The sequence below is a fragment of the Pimephales promelas genome, chromosome 11 (assembly GCF_988280905.1).
Source record: "Pimephales promelas chromosome 11, fPimPro1.hap1.1, whole genome shotgun sequence".
Taxonomy (NCBI): domain Eukaryota; kingdom Metazoa; phylum Chordata; class Actinopteri; order Cypriniformes; family Leuciscidae; genus Pimephales; species Pimephales promelas.
Genome location: NC_142779.1, coordinates 17,853,913 through 17,871,412, shown reverse-complemented (window position 1 = coordinate 17,871,412; position 17,500 = coordinate 17,853,913). Strand labels below are relative to the sequence as shown.

The 17,500-nt window shown below is 38.3% G+C and overlaps 2 long non-coding RNA genes across 2 annotated transcripts in view; both read left to right on the top strand.

Moving 5' to 3' along the window:
- The first annotated feature begins 769 nt into the window (after positions 1-769).
- On the top strand, positions 770-9,363 carry LOC148977159 (uncharacterized). Its single transcript, XR_016145649.1, has 3 exons — positions 770-960; positions 1,096-1,242; positions 8,376-9,363. It is a non-coding gene; the product is annotated as an uncharacterized LOC148977159 (long non-coding RNA).
- A 4,722-nt stretch (positions 9,364-14,085) lies between these two features.
- LOC120479380 (uncharacterized) overlaps positions 14,086-17,500 on the top strand; it is a 45,088-nt gene continuing 41,673 nt past the window's right edge. Inside the window, exon 1 of the long non-coding RNA XR_016145538.1 lies at positions 14,086-14,199. This is a non-coding gene — a long non-coding RNA (uncharacterized LOC120479380). The remainder of the gene's footprint in view (positions 14,200-17,500) is intronic.

Sequence of the window (17,500 nt, the reverse complement as noted above, 5' to 3'; positions counted from 1 at the left end):
TTTCAGAATCAGATAATACCCAATCACAGGCCATTCTTGAGATTCGCCTTCGATGGTCAGGCATATCAATACACCGTCCTGCCGTTCACGTGAACGTCCTGTGAACGAGTCCCTGCACTCCCAAACGAACAGCGGTCACATGATACAAGTTGGAGTTCTCAGGAAATTCCCAAGTTTACAAGCTGTAATTCTGAGCTCTACGAGGACATAAACACTACAAATCGGAATCTCATATAATTATTACAGTAAATTCAACATGGTGTGGACGCACCTTAATACACTCAAAAACATAAACACTGTAGATCTTTACTTTTTTGCAGTTCAAATTAATTATTTTAGTCTAAAACTGCATGTATAATAATGACACAAGCTCCCACTTGACATTTCGCATTACATGTGCATTTATTTATATAGATTAATCTGGTCACCCTGTTTCTTCCATTAAATCTCTCCCTAGAATAGATGGAGAATAACTGAAAGACTGACTTTATTTATTCTAATTGCCCCACTGGTCTTACGTACATCCCATTCCAGCACCATCAGGTGTTTCATTTGCTTCCCTCAATGCTCCCTGGGAAATGAGGTTTGCATGACACCCACACAATCAGGATGTTCATTTCACACTGTTCACGCAATGGGGTTTGTGTCATACATTACTCTCTCTCTCTCTCTCTCTCTCTCTCTCTCTCTCTCTCTCTCTCTCTCTCTCTCTCTCTCTCTCTCTCTTCCTTCTTGCACTAAAGCCTGTTTCTAAACTACTAGTCAGAAATCCAGCCCTCTTTCTGTGAGTCTGCCTCCTGGAACAGTCACTAGAAATGACACCTGCGACACAGCCGCGATGGCTATAAAATGACAAATTCGAAGAGAGGAAGGAGAAAAGGCGAGAATGAAAGAAAGAGCAGGGAAAAAAAAGTGTGTGATGGGAGAGCAGGGTTTTCTCAGCGCTGGTTGTAGCAGATGGTGAGCACATTTTGCACATCATTTGTGAATGATTTCAAAATCTATTTATCTATTCCAAAGAGATCGCTGGAATCCCCATCTGCCTGTCTTTTTTCTTCTCTCTTCTATAATCGTTTCCATCCCTCCATTTTACAGTGTTGCAAATGGAGAAGACGGAGGCTGGCTCGAAGAAGAGCGAGAGAGAGAGACAGAAGACAGAGAAAGAGGGGGCCTCCATCATAAAGAATGTAATACTGCCACTGTTGAACATCAGCAGGGAGCTACAGGCAGAAGCCCTTCAGAGTGAGTGATTGACTTTAATGTAAATCACAGGTCTGACAGACCACAGCACAACAGGAACGCTCAAAACTCTGCGTGTGTCTGAGCATATGTAAATACGCATGAAACGTGTACATAAACATGCCACTTTGCTTTTAAGAACTCCGAAAGACCCCTACATAAACATACTACCCACAGCCCCTCTAACACGCACCAGAACCTGCTTTAGGTTTGCATTACATTTCCATGCTGCTACATGTGTCCATTGAATTAGCATCTTTAAAGACACTTCATCTTTCAAATGACCTGCAGATATTCCGAGTCAGATATCGCTAAGCATCCTGAACATGAACAAATCATGGTTAGTGATTATGTTTGGACGCGTGTGTTTGTTTTGATTGGTCGCTCCTGCATGCTGGCACCCAAGCGTGACTTTTCATCTTCCTGCAGACCCACGTTCAAAGTCTGCGCTTAACAAATAATGCATCCATCAACGAGGGCTGCACTGCTGTAATGTTTTGTCCAGATCAGACAGCGTTTTGCGTCTTCTGGTCTCCTGCTGTCCCCATCACACACATCAGCATGGAGGAAAAACTATTACCACTTAGAGGGAAACAGCGAGAGGAAAGTGCGTGCTATGCAGTCCACATAGTGAAGCGCAAGGTTATAAATCTCCCTTTTATTCAAGGGCCGACGCTTTGGTGTTAAAACCCAAAGCGTTGCATAGGGAAAGTGCAACAAATCTAAGAGGGCTCTCTAGAAACGGACAGCCATCAATTGCTTCTCTATGAGTTTGGAAGGAGAGAAACAGAGCGATCGATCAAACTCCTGTTGATCGTACTGACAGATATTTCCCACTCTCGGGACGTTAAGTGATTTGATATAGCAGATTCCAGGATTAAGGCTGTTTGCAGGTTTCTCAGTGGGATCTGCGGAAGCCTTTTCTCTGGTCGCAGTGTTTGTATCTGTATATCCTCATCTTGACACTTTATAACCTATAACAAAATTATTACAACTCATGACACTTAATTATCCTGATTTAATATCCTGTGGTTTCTGATGAGACTGGTTATCGTAACTGCCAGGGAAGCACAAGCTCATATGTTGTCTTAAGCCTTTCACTATTACATCATTTCCTGTGTGAGCATCCACAGATGATGAAATGATTGTTGTGGTATTACCCACTCTAAAAGCGGACAGGATGATAATCCCAATGATAGCATAAAGGTCCACATTATATCCATAACTGTACATTTGAAGACTAAACGCATTTGCGACAATGCGTTTGGCGAGAATCCCATCGCAAATTCAGTGCGTCACATTATGCTCTTTTTTTCTGTCCTGACTATTCCTAAGCTGCCAAAATATATTTTTCCAAGAGTTATATTCCTGTCCTTGAGAAAGACAACCACTACAAAGGCTAAAAATGAGTAGGAGAAAAAAAGAGGCAAATGAAACGCTGAAACATACGGGAGTCCGCTGAGCGCAAAAGACGCCAGCGATTTAATGGGTTCCATATCGGAATTTCTCTGACTGCCAATCACAGAACAAAATGACATCATCTTAAACTCTGTTATACAACAAACATGCATTTAAGCAAATAATCTAATAGTGGAATCATTGCTGGCGTAGAAGACAATTGATGTGTTCCATATCAGATTTTCATTACAGCAAAGAACCAGCGTTTGATTGACAGCTGTAAATTGACTGGTGTTGGAATATTTTCACATCAAGACATGTAAAAAAAAAAATTGGGTTTGCATATTGAGGGTAAAATTGTGCAAAACAACGACTAGTTGTTACAGAAGATGTACAGTATACTGCGCGGTTTAACAACAGAACAGCAAGCAACTTTTGAATGCTTAAAGCATTTGAAATGTTCCTATTTTTGTTTTGGGAGTTCCCAAAAACAGTTTAACGTGCATGCAAGGATAAAAAAAAACACATTATTTGTCTTATAATACGCATTTATTTTTACCTGATTTGCTCAACGACTCCCAAATGATTCGTTCGATGATTCATTTTCCCAAACACCTCCTTTGAGTGACGCGAATCTGTGGCGATTGGTCAAATGACCTAGTCAGTTGTTATTTGTAAACCGTAGGTAGAGACTGTCGGCAACGGAACGCCCATAACCATGGATTATAGTTTGTCAAGTGTTGTATACAGTTCATAAACAATAACTTTATATAAGGTGCACTTTCAGGTATAAATCTTTGCAAGATGTTTTCATTCCTTTAGAGCTATAGTCCACACTACATGAACAGTCATTTTCAAAAATCCATGATAGGTGCTCTTTAATTACATAAAAGTCAATAGATGCTACTACTCCACCTTTTTGTTACAATATATTTTTGTAAAGCTGCTTTGAAACAACATGTATTGTGAAAAGTCATATACAAACTTGAATTGATTTGACTATTGTTTGAAGATGTTTCTATGTTTAAAGGGTTAGTTCACCCAAAAATGAAAATTCTGTCAGTATTTACTCACCCTCATGTTGTTCCAACCCCGTAAGACCTTTGTTCATCTTCGGAACACAAATTAAGATATTTTAGATATTAAGATCGCTCCTGCATACTAGTCCATAGGCTTCTTGAGGGAATGACACTTTCTGGCATCTAAAAGTCATTAAAGACATCGTTAAAATAGTCCAAGTGACTACAGTGGCTCAATCTTAAGTTTATCAAACGACGAGAATACTTTTTGTGCGCCAAAACAAACAAAAATAACGACTTTATTTCAAATATGTTCTTCCTTCTCTATGGGCCTGTAGTCAGTTAACGTAGTGTGATAGCGTAGAGCTACGTCACACGAAGGCTCACTATTGGCCGACGCTGGTCATGTGTGTGATGCGTGTGACGTACAATAACAGAAGCTTATGCTATTAAATTAGCAACCTGACTCGAGGCAGAGAGAGAAATGAACGAATAGTTGAAATAAAGTCGTTGTTTTTGTTGTTTTTGGCGCACAAAAAGTGTTCTCGTCGTTTGATAAACTTAATATAGCTTTTAATTTGAAAGGCCATCATTCATCAACATGTCCATGTATAAATTAATGCCACACTTGTTGGAAAACTTGTAAGTATATGAGCAACATAAGAATTTTCTGCGGAAAATGTCATGTACCCAGACAGCAAACTGACATTGAATCAACGTGGAAACGACGTCTCTCATGACATTGAAACAACGTTGATTTGCTCATCGAATTAACGTTGAACCAACGTCAGACGCGGCATTCTTCAAAGCTAAATGAAATCGAAAATTGGTTTGCTTTCATAACGTTGAAACAACGCGTTGATTTCAAGTTGATTTTCCGTTAGTTTTGAAAGAATGACGCATCTGACGTTGGTTCAACGTTAATTCGATGAGCAAAACAATGTCAGATCAACGTTGTTTCGATGTCATATTTCCACATTGATTCAATGTCAGTTTGCTATCTGGGTAAGTAACATCGGTAACGCTTCCTTTTACAGTCCAGTAGTTACCCATGTAAATACTATGTACTTTAGTAACTACAATTACTGGGTAATAACTAGTACTAGCCTTGAACCTACCCCTGTTCCATGTACTTACCTTATATTAGCGAGTACTTTCTAGCTAAGTACACTGTATGTATACTGTAAGTACTGTACTGTAAAAGGAAGCGTTACCGTAACATCCACTTTTGTTCTTTTTTTTTTGTTCAATGTCAGCATTGCGTGACTACATGTAATGTCCTTCCAATATTTATATCCTTGTTTTCGCATTGGTCCAGTTGCAATCTTTTTTTTTTCTTTAGCCACTCCGAAGTCCGAATGAAGTCTTTTGCATTTAACAGCGGGTGAATCTGTTGTCACTGGTGATTGTCGTTTGAACCTTTCTGGATCCGCCATCAAATTGATTAGTTTATTTATATCAAGTGCTGTGAGAAAAGGCTATAAATCTCCACCTACAACATCCTCACTCGCAATATAGCTGACTAGCGGAGACTCTTCTTTATGTGTACATATGTGACGTAATGACTCAATATAGCCGACTAGCCGAGACTCTTAATAATATGTACAGATGTGACGTAATGACTCAATATAGCCTTCTAGCTGAGACTCTTCTTTATGTGTGCAGATGTGATGACGCAAAGACATGCTCGAGTCGAATCTCCCACGGAAATCCACCAGTACCACTAGAATTATAAACATTACAAGCTTACCGCTATGAAGGCAAGCAGATAGTTCTGAACACTGGCTGGTTATGTATTTTCTCAAATGTGTATTTTGGATCATTTTTAACCCCAAAAAAGCCACGGACTGCAGCTTTTAGTGTGTAAAGTGTAAGCGGGCTTCCAATTAACAGGTGATTTCACAGAATCGCCTGCCATCTGTAGTCTTATGCAATGAAGTGTTTATTACGTCAGCACTTTTAAGTCAGACCACCACAAACCTCCAGCCATGCTTTTGTTTCATGCCAGTATGGACTCAACAACTGGTTGGAAATTGCAAAGTTGATACAAATAGCATCCAAATTGGATAAAAGCATCCAAAAGTCAGTTTGAGAACCGCAGGTGTTTCAAATTGAAATGTAATCAGGCTAGACTTTATTGCAGTGGGCATTAGAAACCATTCTATAAAAATGTTAAATGTCATTATTTAAATCTTCCAGTTCAGTTGTGCAAACTGCAGGTGTTGAAAGCTTATATGATTATGTAACCTTATTATTTTATTCTGAACGATTCCAAAGCCCCCACAGCCACCTGGAGTGAATAGACACCCAGCAATACTTTAATGTACAATTACTTACAGTAAATTTGAATAAATATATATATATATATATATATATATATATATATGCCGGACCACCCATGCCTCTTAAATCAAACCATATGCACATATATTGCTTTAAGATCAAATATAAAGGGCGTGATTTAGCAATCAGTCGCTTAAATTTCTCCAGAGGGCTATTTTCACCCAATAATGCAACTGGGCTGTGGTTCAGGATGAACACCCCTCTGAGGAATGCTGGGAAATGCAGTGCGCTCTGGTTTAGAAAAGAAGGAAGAATGAAGCACAACTAGGTGTTTTCATTGGAAAATTCCAAACACAATTGCATAGGTATTGTTCATACGGTGTCAGACAAGTTCAGCTTCTTTCTTTTTGGCAAGTTTCAAGACTTTGGGATTGCCAAATATTGTGGGTTTTATTCTCGGTTTTCATAAATTTGATTGTCTAAATTGTAATGGCAGACATCAAATGAGTAAATAAATAAATGCAGGTTAAATGTTCATAGCATTCTCTAATGGTTTTTAATTTTAGCCAGATGCTCTGAGAACAAACACAATCAGTCTGACAGTGAACTTGTAAGTCTCACTCAGCTAGGCCGAAATAAAATCTAATATGATTTATCTAAATATGTGTTCACTAATAGTTTGAATTCATTTCTTTAAAAAAAAGATCAGTAGTCTTAATTTCTCTGTTTTCCATCAGCAATATCGGTAACTCCCGATGAACTTGAGCTAATGAGGAATGAAAGAACTTTATGATGGTTATTTTTGGTTGATTGCATTAGAGCAACAGTTCAGATTTAAAATGAGTAATTTAATTACATTTGCATTTAACAGTTGCCCAAGGAGTAGTAGCATGACTCTTATTCGGTTAAACATGTGTGTTGAACATTACCATTCAAAAGTTTGGAGACAGTAACATTTTAATGTGACAAATGTCTTTTGAGCCTTTTTAAAGAATTTAGATTTTTTTTTTCACACAAAATATTAAACATAACTATTTGTAACATGTAGCTAATGATTAGAATTTTTTAGCACCAAATCAGCATATAATGATTTCTAAAGTATCGCGTGACATTGAAGACTCTAAATGTGTGACTGAAAATTTTACAATAGAAATTGGTTATTTTAAATATTTCACAATATTACTGGTTTTACATTTTCTTTTAATGCAGCCTTGGTGACCATAAGAGACTTTTGAAAAAAAAAAATGTGTCTTGTTTGGCCACATGTGATCAGATCACAAAAGACAGCTTTTAATACCATATAAAAAAAGACTTTATAGAGTTTCTATCCCAATTGTTAAGACTCTTGACTGCTTTTGTTTTGTGAGGAAGAGAGAGACAGAGTGAGTAAAGTTCTCCATTGTCCATATCAGAAAAACGGCCAAGAAAATGCCCCTAGCTAATCGTCTCTCTGTCCGCACTTACAACGAAAACTCACTAAACAAACACAGATGCATGTAAAACAAACAAGACTCGGTTGTGAAGAAATAGTGCTGATTTCCGCCACTGCGCTCAACGGACGGAATCACAAGCTCCGTGCGCCGCGGTCTGATGCTTAATTTCGTCACACTAAGCTCCCGGTGTCGTGTTTGTCAGTTCATCAGAATGGTGTGCGAGTTGGAAGCTGAACTTGCTTTTCCGAATGACTGCATTCCCTGGAGCTTGGCAGATCAAATCTGGAATGCTTATAGATTCTTTGTCCTTTCTTAAATAATTTTTTCACCTGCAGTAAATTGCATGTTATTTCCAAAAAGTATCTCTCCTATGGTTTACGTAAGCTCACAAAATATGCTACACATTTCACAAGACAGTAGTTTGGCTGGCCGAAGCGCGCTTGGGTGGGGAGGTACAACATTGCTGCGCAGACACTAAAAGAACAATTCAGAACGGTCCAGCTGAAAACACCCACTTCAATCCCTCGGGTCTTAACCCCAATATGAGTCCAGATGCTTTTATCAACTCTACACGTACATCCAAGCCCAAGCACCTAATAAATACTACGAAGAGGGACAACAGGATCACGAGGTCACTCAAAACATTAAGTGCGTGTGTTCAAGTGTGTCTGCGCAGGAGATGATGACTAATCTTCGTGTTAGTTAGTCACGGTGTGAGAATGCCCGTGAGGTTGTGTTGATTTAGATTTGTTCATGTGCGTGGGTTTGGGCTGAGGACGTCGCGAGTCTATGTTCAGTAGGTTCCCATCGAACCAGAAGCTTTGAGTGACCTGATCTCATTTTCACCAACAGCATTAATCCTGTTGCTTTGCTCCCGCTTCTGCTGCTGCCACATGTGGTTTGTGTTTCTCTCCCAAAGAACAGACCTACCTATTTCCTGATTTCCAACCCCCTGATTGATAGCCACTCTTTTTTGCCCCTTCCCTTCTTCTCTGATTCCTAGGTCTTGATCTGCGAAAGGCGAGATGGGCATAGATCTCAGGCTGAAAAACGAGCGCCAGGCAGAAAGGTGTCCTTGGGAGACCCTGCAGCGTTTTATGAGGCGAGTTGTTTGAAACGCCATAACGTTTTATGAGGTGAAACACTGGTTTCACTTTAACCTGTGAAGAGTAAACCTATAGCAAAGGGCAAGATTACATCCAGATGCATTAAACTGACCAGCGGACCCAAATCGAAACACGTGCACATGCGCGCACACACACACACACATAGACACACATGCACTCCTGGGCCACAAACATATCTCCTTTGACCTGGGAGGTTGTGTCCCAGTTCGGTAATATATTCTCGATAAGATCCTCTCCTGTTTCAGAGCAATCCAAGACTATGATAACAGAAAAATGGAGGTTCTTGTCTGAAAAACCCCTCCCTAATTCATGAACCGGTGAGGTCATATAATTAACAGCCTAGTTATCATAATATCAACATCGTCCGTCGCCAGTAGGATTGGGTTGCATTGGCGCAAATAGAGGGGAGAAGAAGTTTAACACTAATATTTATATACAAATAAGAGCTAATTCATGTATGGATTATGTTTATGCTTTATTACTACTGTTCAAGCATTTAGGTTCATTAAGATTATGAAATATTATTTCGATTTTAAAAAGTATTTTTTATTAACATTTCAATAAATTAATATTTTTAGAAGGTATTAGTGAATGAGACCAATAGCCTGTGAAATTATAGCTAAAACTATAGATGAAAGTGTCAAGTTTAGGATGCACACGTGAGTTAATTAGAGGATAGAACATAGTTTGTACAGCAGGGTTCGTCAAATATGGTCCTTTCGGGCCACTCAAGAATATGTTCCAACCCTAGTTTCTAGAAAATTTCAGGTAAGTGAGTTTGATCATGGTTTGAGCTAAAAATCTGCAGGACAGTGGCTATCTAGGGCTGGATTCGAGGAACCCTGTTGTACAGTATAAAAATCATTACGTCCATGGAATGTCCCCATCAAAAATAATGCAAACTTAAGCCACGTCTGTGCGTGTGTTTATAATTTTGATTAATTTACATATATCCATTTAAATATGGAAATATTTGTCATCACTTTATAAAGTACACTGAGAATTGCATAGAGACCCTTTGAGTCATGATGCAGCTTGTGTACAGTATGCATTTGCCATATTTAATGCAAGACTGCCTTTCAAAAAATGTGGAGATCAAATGTTGCATTAAACAAACTCTGTAAATTACCCAAACATTCTGATGTGTATTTATTTTTTTTTTTTTTTTTTTTTATTTTTTTTTTTTTTTATTCTTTATGAATCTTTTTTTTTTTTTTTTTTTTTTTTTATTTAACAGTCAGACATACATACAAACAAACCAACATAGTGCAGTAGTGAGCAATCTTGTAAATCCATAATTCCAGCAGTGGCAAGAGTGATTTAAGTGTTTGATCTAAGTGTGTAAGTGAGCGTGTATGAGCGTGGGTATGTGTATGCGTGTGTACACAAAGTAACCATTTATTATTTATTACCATTGTCATTACCATCACTCCCCACTACCACCATACTGCCCATATTGTTTTTGTAGATTTTTATTTCCATCCTTCCTCCTATGTAACAATTGCCATTGTCAATCCTGTACAAAATATGATAATATAATAATATAATATAATAATATAATATAATATAATATAAGACAACCTTCCCCCACATCTCATCAGTCCCTATCTTTTCTATATTTTTCTTTTTTTTTGTGTGTGTGTTATGTGCAATGTCTAAAGTGCATTAAAAGAGGGAGTACAGTGCGAGAATGTCTCAAATTGGGCCAGAGATGCTGTCCCGTTGAAACTACTTCTCGCCTGTCTTGCCTGCCTTGGTGTTTGCGATGTTTATCCAAATATACTTATTCTTTTTTTTTTTTTCTTTTTTTTTTTTTTTTTTTTTTTTTCCCTTTTCTATGTTGTGGTGCATTAAAAACCCATGAAGAGATAAGGGGGAAGTTATTGCATTAGTGATGACAATGACGCTTAATTCTAGTTCTACATTCTAATTCTACAGCATTGACAATGGCAATATTGATGATGATAATAATAATAATAATAATAATAATAATAGTAGTAGTAATAATAATAATAATGAATGACAATGATGATGGCAGTGGTGATCACAACGGTGAGAGCAAAAGACAGCAACAACAGCAATTACAACAATGAAACAACAAAAAATTAAATAAAAGTGAAAATAGTAATCATAACAGTGACAGTAAAGATAGCAATAACAATGATGACAAAAACAAGTTCGAACAACTAAAATGCACAAATACACAAATATTCGTGGGTTGGTTATAGTCTGAGTTAAGAACAGAGAAGGGATTCATAGCTGTAAGAGGTCAGAAAGTGTTGGACGGTAGAGGTCAGTTTCAGATGTGTAATTATGAAGGGGAGATGCGAGTTCCATTGCAATGAAGTCTGTAATAAGATTTTTCCAAATGTTAATGTGTAATTTATTTCTGGTTTTCCAGTTCATGAGGATAGTTTTCTTGGCGATGGTTAGCGCTATGAGGAGTATTTTAGAGTTTATAGTTTTATCAGTGATTATTGTAAGGTCCCCCAGCAAGCAAAGGGAATGTGATGTGTATTTATAACCTTGTGTGTGTTTGTGATTCTGGTTTTATTTGTGGGTTGGATTAAGGGAACGGGCATTATGTCTCCAGGGGCTGAAACACAATCAGCACAGTAAAACAAGATCAGAAACTGGGACCAATTTCAGGTTTACAAATAATGACGTTAATAAAATAGGCCTAACTGTTGGACTACTCCAAGTCTTATTCATTAAATATCATGGCAGCTATTTTAGATTTGAAATACGGTCCAGAGCAGTGATATGAGCTCTTAAAGTCAATGTTGTGGAGCGCTCTATAATTGATGTCAGGCCACTGTTAGAAGTGAGCACCACAACGTTTGCATGATAAATAAACCTCACAGGGACAATGTCCTAAATGTTCTGTGGCTCAGAGAAGCATGCTAATTATTTTGGATGATTTGTTCGTTGTTATTATGGTGATTCAAAGACATAGGTTTTGGTCTGTAAATTCATATAAAACTTTATTAGGCTTATAAAGTGCCCACTTTGAAGTCATAGGCTTCTGTGTGCATAAAGCATATGAGAGAGAGGCAGAGAGAGACCAGATCTTTGTCCCATATGACCCAAGTGTGACCTCATACATGCCAACTCTGGTCTTACACAGTAAAAGTCAAAGACAAACATTGATTATTCATGGAAGAAATGCGCTATTCCTTTGCAGACATCTGTAAACACCGTGGAGTCAGTAGTTGATTTAGGCCCTTACACATGGTATTAGGATGCAACACTTTGTTTGATCGGATCACAAGTAGACGAGGGAGACACACATTTACACCTGTCCTGATATCTTTAAGGGCAGGGTCTATGGGTGTATATATATCTTTAGTTTCTGCTCTGATAGCCACAAGATCATGCTGAACGCTGTGAGTGTGAGTATGTGTTCGAAATCAGGAATGGTGAGAAAAACATTGTGCTCAATACTTTTTCAATCTTCAAACCAAACTTGGGTCTTCAGTCGACAAAGTTTAAATCCCGTCTGGCTAGCGCGCTTCCGATAATGTTTAATGTTACATCAGTAGGTAGAGAGTCTTCTGTGGCTGTTCGAACACATTCATCCACATGAGCATTTACACTACAAAAGCAACCTGTCGAATGCGTTTTCAACTATCTCTGGAAGTGGTCTAAAGTGGAAAAGCTCAATGTTTTAGACCACATTTACACCTGTATTTAGCATTGTCCATTTGTAATCCGGTCAATGAAAATACTTCTTATGGTTATGGTTCTTATGGATTAGTTCAGACGATTCCAGACGATGAGTAAATTATGAGCAAAAGTTTTTTTTTAAAGTGGACTACTACTTTAAAGCACCGTTTTTGAAGTGCTCTAGTGTGTATAAGAATGAGATTGAATCTGAAAATAAAGCAAATAACAGAAAAAATATGAGATAGTCCTCAGATGATGTTTATAGCAAAACATCTTCAATCTCATCTCATAAAGTGACATCATTAACCAACAGTGTTGGGAGTAACGCATTGCAAAAGTAATACATTACAGTAACATATTACTTTTTGCTGTAACGCAGTAGTGTAAGGCATTACTAATCAATTTTCAGTAATATTTTACTCGTTACATGTTCAGTGAGGCTTGTATTACAGTGTATTGTCTGCTTTTACTTCTTAAAGGCAACAGACTATGTGAAAGTTTTAAAGCAGTCTTTTAGTGCCAGTGCCAGAGTGGTCGCGTCTGTAACATTGTTTTTTCCTCATAAATGCGAACACGAAAACTAAAATAAAATGAATATTTTAAGTTCTATGGAGACTGGAGAGCCAACCCTTCCTCATCCGATTTGCGCAGTGTAATTAACAGAATTACAAAAAATATATTTTGCCTCCTATTTTTTTGTCACGCATGAATGTGTGTCTTTTCCCTAATATTAAAAATAAAACATAGACTGATATTAGTCTAATGTCTGGAGTCCTTTAAGGAAGTAGCCTATACGTTTCAATACATGTATTTTCTGAGAATTTTTATTTCAAGTTTTGACTGCAAATGTCATGTCCATAATGCTGGACTTCCCCAATTTTAAATAATTTATCCTCAACTAGTTTTGTGGTGTAGGTCTACGTATTTTATAATGTTAACTTCAAATAATACTAATAGCCTAATTTAAAGATAAGGCAGCATTGGATCTGGACGGTAAGGAGAATAACGCTGGAGTTGGAAGAGGTGTGTCGCGATTCTGTAGGTTCGTGGATCTGAGTCGTGTGGCGAATCGCGATTTCGGTTTCATATTGCATATCGTTATAGCCCCAAAGTTAAGTTCTACTTATTTATTTTGGTGAAAGTAACTCAAAAGTAATACATGAGTAATGTAACGCATTACAATTCTGGGACAGTAATATTGTAAGGTAATGAATTACTTTTAAATAACAGTAACAAGTAATACCTAATGTATTACAGTTTGGAAGTAACTTGCACAACACTGTTAACCAACATGGTTGAACTATCAATGTGCGACAATACGGATTCAGGAAACAGTTGTGAGTAGCAAGTTGATTTCTTCGTGATGCACCATACTATGGTAGTGAAGCAGCGAGTTGCGTCGTTGTATGGGGAAAACAACCCTGATTAGCTTCTCTAAAAACAAAGGTTCAAAAGGTCAGTGAACACTGAACAAAACAAAGGATATCATACACAGTACATGTATAACACTATAATTAAATTCCTTGTTTTAAATTGAATTTGAACAGAGGTAGCAAACATAAGGAATAACAATAAACATGTTTTACATAAGGAAACTGCTCCCATGACTATCCTGTAAAAGTATAATAATGTTTAAGGGCAACACAATCCTGACCCTTTACACCTTTACAGAAATGCCCTCGGGCTGATAATGTGTGTGAACATAGAATGCTAAAAAGGGACTGTGACTCCATTTGAATAATGATACAACTGGGAAATCCGACTTGCATAAATGTTTTTGTATACAAACAGCTCCAGAGAAACCGTTGTATCAGGTTTCTAGTTCTGCAATATAATCAAGCGTAAATGTTTTACAGCTTAGCGCTGTCATCTTAACACTCTCCATAGAAACATTACCTTATTCCTCTACCCGCCAGGAAACTGTCCAGCTGCACCTGTGGGCAAGAGCTGATGGGATTAATGTTTACACATGGAAGCAAAATGTCACAATCTTACTGCAGGCTTTCCCGTGACTTTCTGAAATACTGCTGTCAGGTAAGGCATCATGCATATTCGGTTACATCTAATGTTTTTGATTTGATTTTAACTCTTCTTTGCAACACAGTGCTTATTTTTAAGTTTACGTTCATGTACCGTTTTAGTAAAAAAAACAAATATTCTTTGTACACCACTGGCAGGTTTGTAATATTCAGGCAAACACGTGGCGAGGAGCTACACCACTTACTTCAAAATTATACATGGCTGTTGTAATTGCCAACCACTGTAAATCAATAAATGTGCTTCAAGCATATAATGACGTACATCCCACTCGTGAGAGGTAAATTTAACATGTTCGTCTCTGTGTGTGTATTTGTGTTGGCATGCACATATGTATGTGTGTGTGTGTATGGTCAATTGTTTTTCTGAAGCTGGCTCTCTCATTCTCCAGTGGAGGGCAGTTCGGGGTGAGTGCAGGTAATGAGTCTCTCCCGAGACTTTATTAGAGTTCAGTAAGACTCTCTGGGCGTCTTTGTGTAATGCGGACATTCCCAATATCAGAGCAGATGCCTCCCACTCTGCCTGGCTGCTCTACACATGCATCCACAAAAATACATGCTCACATATACACACAGGGCCTTAGAAAAACATTAATCATTTAAACTGGGGCCTAATTCCAGCTACTTCACCCGCACGCCAATCACAGCGGACTGAAATTGATTGCAGATTTTGGCTGGCTGATTTAAAAATGAGTGGGAAGGAGGACACGAAACCAGGTAATTGAGCATATAGGTGAATCCACACCATGTGCAAACACAGGACCGCTCTCCAATCAGGCCTTAAAGGAGTCCATGGCTTGGCTTTGTGAACGAACAAGGACACCCATGTCTACTACAGGCACGCTGGTGGCTGACGAGGCCTATGCGGGACTGGCAAGTCCTGTCACAAAGGCTGCAGGTTAAGGTCTGATCCAGGATGGGTTCTGGGGGGACGCGGTTCTTCCTTCTTCTTCTTTTGTCCTCCATACTGGCCCTGATGGTATCTTCACTGAGGGAGGTGGCTTGATGGGCTGTGCGCCGCCAGGAGTCACGATCAGCTGCTTGTGCTGGCCACTGACTGTGATCGATGTAGCAAGCGTTGAGGGACTTCTTCAGGGAGTCTTTGCATTTGTGCCGATGCCCAGATGTTGCGGTAACCAGAAGACAGTTCCCCTTACAACACGATCTTAGGTAGGCAGTGGTTCTCCATCCTGGAGACGTGCCCTGCCCAGCAAAGCTGTACCTTGAGGACCATGGGGTAGGGTTAGGGTTAGACCACTAGGAGGCGCGTCTCACATTGACGCTAAAGGGTGTGCGTCGGATGTTGACGCATGGTCAAAAGCGTCAGTTAGATGACACCTTGGGATGTGAATGGGCTGCCGAACACCGTTGATTCTTTTACTTGTATGTGTGTGACTGTGACTCTCAAAAGCTCTTTTCTGTCTCCACTGAGGGTAGGACTACGTTTACACGACAACGATAGGCATACGCTTAAAACTGAGAAGTTTTTCCTTGAGTTTTCATCGTACCGACAACACCATTGTCAAAATGAGTCCCATTCACACACATCTGCGAAAACGACTAAAAACGCTGCGTAGGCCAATAGATGACGATGAAACTCTATACATTTAACGTAATACATGTGCATGACATCATAATTTTTTTTTTTTAAGATTTTGTTGTTTACACAGAGACCTTTTAAAAAACTTTTTGCATTATGAAACCTGTTTTCAAAAGTTTGCTTTTTCAGCCACCCAAAACGTGTAAATGAATGGCCAAAATGTATAAATGAATAAAAAAAACTTTTACGTTTTTAAAAATTGTTTTTACCGATGTACATTCGATGTTGTGATTTCAATTACACGAGAGTAGATGTTAAAACAAAAGTGATTTGTACTCTGTTTTCGCCAAGATAAGCACAAACTAAGACGTAGCTTTACAGTAACCTATGCTTCTCCATCCATTTATGCTTCTTTCCATACAGTCATTTGAATCTCTTTCTGTCCGGCGTTAATAGCTGTAGTTTACTTGGCGCGTCAGCACACACAACGGCTGCAACTACTGTGTGGCCTCCCCAGTGGACCAGCACGACAACCGTCTTGATTGAGCCAAGTAGGGGACATCTCTCTCATGTAAACAGCCCCTAAATTTATAACAATCAGCGGGGTCTTTTTAGCAACATTTTGCTGCCAGGTCTTTCATTTATCAATAGCATTTTTCAGTGAATTGAGCAATAAAAATATTTTACTTTTTCATTGTTATTAAAAAAAAATCTGACATTATTCTGTGGTTTTTAATGACATCTCCAGGCTCCTAACATACTCATTATACTATTTACTATAATATATAACGCATCAATCTACTTAACTGGGTGCAGCTGAGACCATTTTGTCTGTTTAAAATAAATGTGGCTACCACTGAGATCACATGAACTCATTAAAAAAAAAAAAAGTAGGGCAGTTCATCAACGAATCATGTTTATGTTAAAAGCTTTATGTTGGAGGCAAATATTGCATCTTGTGACATGCATCATTTCCACCAATTATGAAATTAGCCAGAGTCCAGGAAGCGTATTTACTGAGTAGAATTGTGTGCAGTCAATTTCAAGGGGGGTGAATGCACATAAAATGCTGTTATTCAGTGAGACCTTTCCCTGCAGGCAATTCCTTAATCATTTTCAATGTGAAATCACCTCAGGATTTCGCATGATGTGAATGTTGGACAGAGTGTCAAAATCGTTTGAAGAGATATAATTTTGAAAATGAACTTTTGCATGTTAAACTGTCCAGCTGTTAAGACTGCAATTGTGCATCATGAACCAGTTTTGGTCACATATTAAAAAGAAATTTAAATGAATTTGAAAAACGAGTGGGATTTGTGACTAAAGTAATGGGCTATATGCACGCATAAGTTCCGCATTTGACGTAAGGATGCTCGACCATTTCCGGTTGTGTAGATTAAAGCGGAGGAAAACCGGAGAAAACGGGATTATGGCAGAGTCTTCAATATTTACTGTCCTCCCGTCTTTGAAACGAAACGTACATACGTTTAGATGTAATTTTATATATAGTTATGTTTATTTAATATAATTTTAAAAAGAAGCATAAACACAACGAGGGGTGTCTGTTTTATCTGTTTTTGTGACTAACGTTTCATTAGTATAACCATGGAGTATAAAATTCAATATAAATTCTCGGTATTGCATTGGACTCTATGATCGGCGGAAGTTATCGAGCATCCCTAATGCTTCACCGGAAATAACGCCGTGCATAGAGCCCATTGTGTTAAAAATGTATATAGCAAGAAAACAGGTTGCAACA